Source organism: Somniosus microcephalus, unplaced genomic scaffold (genome assembly GCF_052327205.1).
Source record: "Somniosus microcephalus isolate GS21.2 unplaced genomic scaffold, FLI_Smic_1.0 unresolved_chr8, whole genome shotgun sequence".
Classification (NCBI taxonomy): Eukaryota; Metazoa; Chordata; class Chondrichthyes; order Squaliformes; family Somniosidae; genus Somniosus; species Somniosus microcephalus.
The window spans coordinates 29793555-29801322 of NW_028225186.1; the positions used below are offsets into that span (position 1 = coordinate 29793555).

Below are 7768 nucleotides of genomic sequence, written 5' to 3' on the forward strand. Positions count from 1 at the left end.
GTGTGGGTATGTCTCAGATATCCATATGATTCATGGAAGCTTGCAGTACAGTATGAGGCCATTCGGCCAATCGTGCCAGTGCTGTCCCCTTGAAAGATCAGACGTGCTTTCTCCCGCTGTTATCTGCATTTCCCTGTCCTCTCTCGTTCCGCAGTGCCCCGCACAAAAGACAAACAGAAGGAGAACACTATGCTAACGAGGAATTGATGCAGGAGCTTTTTATACAGTTCCTCACCGTTTAAAATTATTTTAGGTTCAATTTTTCGCTGTTGATCTTTTCCAAGGAGCACGTTAAGGTGCTGCCCAAAGGTTTAAAATTGGGGATGTTAAAATTCCTCCCCGTCGGGGAATTTCACCCCGGTCTCCCGCGTGACAGGTGGGGATACTCACAACTATACTAACGAGGAAGTGAGCAATGTAATGTCTGTCAGAGTAAGAATCGAGCCTGTTACACAGAAACAGGATGCCATTCAGCCCCTGAAAACTGTTGCACAGGAACAGGAGCAGAACATTCATTCCCTTGATCCAGTTGCACAGATACAGCTAATTTATTATTTATGCTCAAGTGATGTGTTTGCTATGAAATGAATTGTTTAAAATGTTAACCTGCATTGGCCGGGAGTCGAACCCGGGTCACCCGCGTGGGAAGCGAGAATTCTACCCCTGAACCACCAATGCACGCCGAGTTAACAAATTCCATTTTCTGGTAGCTACAATTTATTTTTGGCTTTTGTTAATACAAGCGGGGACACTGCGTTAACATAAAAAGCTAAATGCAGCAGATACTGCATCTGGAATTGTTGACTAAATGCTGGAAACACTTCGAAGGTCCTGGAAGATCCGTGGATAGAGAATCACAGGGTTAACCTCTCAGGTGCATGAGCTCACGGTTGAGCTAAGATTTTGCACTTTTCTAGGTGCCGTGGGAGTTTCCTTCCAACGTTGTTTAGCTTCTCAAAAATTACATAATTAAGAAACTAACGTTCCCCAAAAGAATAAATAGGAGCAGGATTGGGCCATTCAGCTCCTCGAGCCCCGCCATTTAATAAGTTCGTGGCTGATGAGATCTTCGACACAACGCAACTTTTCCGCCCGCTACCCATAACCCTTGACTCCCCGACATACAGAACTCGTTTGACGTCTTACAGTGTGGTCCGAGGGACAAGCGATTTCAGTTATGTTGATGGGGTGGACAAGCTGGAATTGCTTTCCTCTGGAGGCTAAGAGGAAATGTAATAAAGGCTTGCAAAATTACAATGGCTTTTGATAGAGGAAATAAAGACAACCGCTTTCCAATGGCAGGAGGGATGGTAACCAGAGGTAGAATTGTCTTATGCAGCGAATGTTAAGGCCTCATGAATATCAGGATAAGTTCTGACGGCCAAGGTACTCTGTCATTCGAGTCTTGAACACGTAGCTAATGTTGCATTCTTCACACTGGCAATGAGTTGACTGACAGCCGTGCTGTGATCAGCTAAGTTTGTTAGGGAGATGCAGTCGGCAAAATAATACATGGAATGCCGATAATCACCGTGACTGTTCTGACACTGTGAGGTACACATAAATGTGGGCATTTAAGGTGTCTTGTTCCCAATGTCATTTCCTGCTGACTTTGAAACAGCAGGCATTTTACAGAAGGCAAGGAAGTGAATGTTGCACCTCGGTACCGAATGTTGCGCTGCTCACTGTTGAGGCAACAGCAGCGTGGAAAGTTGAAAGGTTGATGAGGTGCAAGCATTGTTTCGCGCGGGTGCTTTGATTGCTGGCATTTCAAACAGCCAGAAAAAGCCCTGGTTCCCTGACCGGGAATCGAACCCGGGCCGCGGCGTTGAAAGCACCGAATCCTAACCACTTGACCACCAAGGAAACTATGGAAAACAGCCTGCCAGCAAGCAGAACAATGCAGTCTTTCCTCCTTGCTGCTTTGAAATTAAGGTCACTTTCGCGCCAGGCAAACTTTTCGTACAAGATGTCATTTTTTAGGCGAGATCACAAACGACATGTTCAAGAAACCACAGCATCAATTGTGGGTAGGCGTCCACCTGAAATCTATTTGCTTCCGTGCTTTTCTCAGTGATACACAGTCAGAGAAAAGCCGTCGGGATATTTAATAATCAGCAACAAAATATCAAGGACAACACAGAGGAAATAGTAATGCACTGCTTGATACAAAGACTCAAACACATACACGAACACAGATGTGTGCTCACTTTGTGTGGGTATGTCTCAGATATCCATATGATTCATGGAAGCTTGCAGTACAGTGTGAGGCCATTCGGCCAATCGTGCCAGTGCTGTCCCCTTGAAAGATCAGACTTGCTTTCTCCCGCTGTTATCTGCATTTCCCTGTCCTCTCTCGTTCCGCAGTGCCCCGCACAAAAGACAACCAGAAGGAGAACACTATGCTAACGAGGAATTGATGCAGGAGGTTTTTATGCAGTTCCTCACCGTTTAAAATTGTTTTAGGTTCAATCTTTCGCTGTTGATCTTTTCCAAGGAGCACGTTAAATTGCTGCCCAAAGGTTTAAAATTGGGGATGTTAAAATTCTGCCCCATCGAGGAATTTCACCCCAGTCTCCCGCGTGACAGGTGGGGATACTCACAGCTATACTAACGAGGAAGTGAGCAATGTAATGTCTGTCAGAGTAAGAATCGAGCCTGTTACACAGGAACAGGATGCCATTCATCCCCTGAAAGCTGCACAGGAACAGGAGCAGAACATTCATACCCTTGATCCAGTTGCACAGATACAGCTAATATATTATTTATGCTCAAGTGATGTGTTTGCTTTGAAAATTACATAATTAAGAAACTAACCTTCCCCAAAAGAATAAGTAGGAGCAGGATTGGGCCATTCGGCCCCTCGAGCCCCGCCATTTAATAAGTTCGTGGCTGATGAGATCTTCGACACAACGCAACTTTGCCGCCCACTCCCCATAACCCTTGACTCCCCTGTAGCTGAAATATATGTCTATCAGTCATACAGAACCCGTTTGACGGCTTAGAGTGTGGCCCGATGGACAAGCGACTTCAGTTATGTTGATTGTGTGGAAAAGCTGGGATTGCTTTCCCCTGGAGGCTAAGAGGAAATTTAATAGAGGCTTGCAATATTACAGTGGGTTTTGATAGAGGAAATAAAGACAAACGCTTTCCAATGGCAGAAGGGATGGTAACCAGAGGTAGAATTGTCTTATGCAGCGAATGTTAAGGCCTCATGAATATCAGGATAAGTTATCACGGCCCAGGTACTCTGTCATTCGAATCTTGCACACGTTGCTAATGTGGCATTTTTCACACTGGCAATGAGTTGACTGATAGCCGTGCTGTGATCAGCTAAGTTTGTTAGGGAGATGAATTCGGCAAAATAATACATGGAAGGCGGATAATAACCGTGACTGTTCTGACACTGTGAGGTACACATAAATGTGGGCAATTCAAGTGCCTTGTTCCCAATGTCATTTCCTGCTGACTTTGAAACAGCAGGCATTTTACAGAAGGCAAGGCAAGTGAATGTTGCACCTCGATACCGAATGATGCACTGCTGACTGTTGAGGCAACAGCAGCGGTGTGGAAAGTTGAAAAGTTGATGCATTGTTTTGGCTTTGATTGCTGGCATTTTAAACTGCCAGAAAACGCACTATTTTCCTGACCGGGTAATCGAATTCGGGTCGCGGTGGTGAAAGCGCCGAATCCGAACCACTATACCACCAGGGAAACTGCGAAAAGCGTCCTGCCAGCAAGCAGAACAATGCAGTCTTTCCTCCATGCTTCTTTGAAATTCAGGTCACTTCCACGCCAGGCATCTTTTCGTACAAGATGACATTTTTTAGGCGGGATCACAAAGGACATGTTCAGGAACCCACAGCATCAAGTGCGGGTAGGCATCCACCTGAAATCTATTTGCTTTTGACCCACTGACCACAAGCTGACCGATCACAAAGAAAGTGACCAAATGATCACAATCTGAAAGAACACACAGAAACTGACCCATTGACTAAAACCTGATGGAACAAACACTGAAACTCTCACACTGACCACAAACTGACCTAAGACACCGAAAGTGACCCATTGACCACAACCTGGACAAACACACAGAAAGTGACCAACTGAACAAATCATGACTGAAGGAACAGAAACTGACCCACTGACAACAACTTAACCTAACACAGAGAAACTGTACCACTGATCAAACACTGATGGAACTGACAGAAAATGATCCACTGACCACAAACTGACCGAAAACAAAGAAACAAACCCACTGACCACAAACTGACCGAGCACACAAAGACTGGCACAATGAGCTCAACCTGAACAAACTCACAGAAACTGACCCACCGGACACAACATGACCGAACTCACAGAATCTGACAAAATGACAACAACCTTACTGAGCACACAGAACTGACCCACTGACCAAAACTTGAACAAACACAAAGAAACTGAAACACTGAAGACAACCAGACGTAACACACATAAATTGGCTCACTTACCACAACCTGACCGAACACAAAGTAACTGACACACTGTCCACAACCTGATCGAACATACTGATTCTGATACACTAACCACAACGTGACTGAACGCACATAAACTGACATACTGACCAAAAAGTGACCGAACACACAGAAACGAACCCACTGACCACAACCAGACCGAAAGCACAGAAACTGACCCACTGACCACAACCTGGCTGATCAAACATAAACTGACACAGTGACCAAGTCCTGACTGAACACACAGAAACTGACCCACTGACCACAACCTGACAAAACACACAGAAACTGGCCCACTAACCACAACATGACCAAACACACAGAAACAAAACCACTGACCACAGCATGTCCGATCACACATAAACTGACCCACTGACCACAAATTGACCGAACACACAGAAACTGACCCACTGACCACAACCTGACAGACCACACAGCAACTGACACACTGACGGCAACCTGTACGATCACACAGAAACTGATCCATTAACCACCACCTTTCCAAACAAACAGAAACTGATCCACTGACCACATACTGACCAAAGTCAACCAAACTGAACCACTGATCACAGCCTGCCCAAAACTCAGAAACTGACCTTCTGATGATAACCTGGCCGGACATGCAGAAACTGGCCAACTGAACACAACCTGACCGAACACACAGAAACTGACCAACGGACCAGAACCTGATCAAAAACACAGAAACTGACACTCTGACCACAGCCTTACCAAACACAAAGAAACTGACCTACTGACCACAACCTGGCTGAACACACAAAAACTGTCCCACTGACCACAACCTGACCAAAGACACTGAAACTGACACACTGACCACAAATTGAACGAGCACACAGAAATTGAGCAACTGACCACATCCTGACCAATCACATAGAAACTGACCCACTGACCACAATCTGACTGAACACACAGTAACTGACCCACTGAGCAGAACCTGACTGAACACACAGAAACTGACCCACTGACAACACATGACAGAACAAATAGAAACTGGCCCATTGACCACAACCTGACCGAACTGAACCAGACTGAGCCACTGACCACAACCTGACAAAACATGCAGAAACTAACCTTCTGGCCATGACCTGAGCGAAGACACAGAAACTGACCGACTGACCACAACATGACCAAACACAAAGTACCTGACCCACTGTCAACAACCTGGCTGAACACACAGAAACTGACCCACTGACAACAACCTGACAGAAAACACGGAACCTGACACAATGACCACAACCTGAACGAGCACACAGAAACTGACACACTGAACAAATACTGAACGAACACAGTGAAACTGACCCACTGAGCACAACCTGAGAGAGCACGCAGTAACTGAGCAACTGGCCACAAGCTGACCAATCACACACAAACTGACCCACTGGCCACAACCTGATCGAACAAACAGAAACTGGCCCACTGACCACATACTGACCGAACTCAACCAGACTGAGCAACTGACCACAACCTGACCGAACATGCAGAGTATCACACACTGACATATCCAGACCGAAAACACAGGATATGATCCACTGACCACAACCTGACTGAACAGACAGAAACTGACCCATTGACCACAACCTGACCGAACAATCACTGAAACTGACCCACTGACCAAAACATGAGACAGCACACAGAAACTGACCTTCCAACCACAACCTGAGTGAACACAAAGCAACCGACCCATTGACCACAACCTGACCAACTGAACAAATCCTGACAACTTGGCTGAACACACAGAAATTGATCCACGGAACACACACTGACAGAACTGACAGAAAATTATCCACTGACCACAACCTGACCGAACACCCATAAACAAACCCATTGGGCACAAACTGACCGAGCACACAGAAACTGACCCACTGACCACAACCTGACCAAACACACAGAATCTGACAAACTGATGACAACCTGACCGAACAAACAGAAACTGACACATTGACCACAACCTGACCGAAAAAACACTGAAACTGACCCACTGACCATAACATGACCAAGCACACAGAAACTGACCTACCTACCACAAGCTGACCGAACACACAGAAACCGACCCATTCACCGAAACCTGGCCAAACACACAGCAACTGACCAAATGAACAAATCCTGACAGAACACACAGAAAATGAACATTGGACAACAACTTGACGGAACAGACAGAAACTGACCCACTGACCACACAATGACGGAACCCGCAGAAACTGATCCGCTGACCACAAACTGACTGAACACACATAAACTGACTAACTGACCATATTTGGACCAAACACACAGAAATTGACACACTGACCACAATTTGTCCGACCAGAGAAACACTGACCCATTGACCACAATCTGACCCAATACACTCACAGTGACCAAATGACCATAACCTGACCGAGTACACCAAAACTGAACCACTGATACAACCTGACGGTGCACAGAGAAACTGACTCACTGACCAGAACATGACCGAACACACAGAAACTGACCCATTGACCACAACCTGACCGAACAAACACTGAAACTGACCCACTGATCAAAACATGATAGAGCACACAAAAACTGACCTTCAAACCACAACCTGAGCGAACACAGAGTAACCGACCCATTGACCACAACCTTTACAAACACACAGTAACTGACCAACTGATAAAATCCTGACAACTTGACTGAACACACAGAAACTGATCCACGGACCACACACTGACGAAACTGACAGAAATATATCCACTGACCACAACCTGACCGAACACACATAAACAAACCCACTGGGCACAACCTGACCGAGAACACAGAAACAGACCCACTGACCACAACCTGACCAAACACACAGAATGTGACAAACTGACGACAACCTGACTGAACAAACAGAAACTGACACATTGACCACAACCTGACCGAAAAAACACTGAAACTGAACCACTGACCATAACATGACCAAGCACACAAAAACTGACCTTCCGAGCACAACCTGACCGAACACAAAAACCGACCCATTGACCGCAACCTGGCCAAACACACAGCAACTGACCAAATGAACAAATCCTGACAGAACACACAGAAACTGAACATCTGACAACAACTTGATGGAACAGACAGAAACTGACCTACTGACCACACAATGACGGAACCCACAGAAACTGATCCGCTGACCACAAATTGACTGAACACACAGAAACTGACCAACTGACCATATTCGGACCAAACACATGGAAATTGACACACTAAAAACAACTTGTCCGAACAGACAAACACTGGCCCATTGACCACAATCTGAC

At 45.8% G+C, this 7768-nt stretch overlaps 1 non-coding gene across 1 annotated transcript; it reads right to left on the reverse strand.

The window, feature by feature from the left end:
- Positions 1-607: 607 nt before the first annotated feature.
- trnag-ccc (transfer RNA glycine (anticodon CCC)) lies at positions 608-678 on the reverse strand. Its single transcript has one exon. It is a non-coding gene; the product is annotated as a tRNA-Gly (tRNA).
- Between the last annotated feature and the right edge of the window lie 7090 nt (positions 679-7768).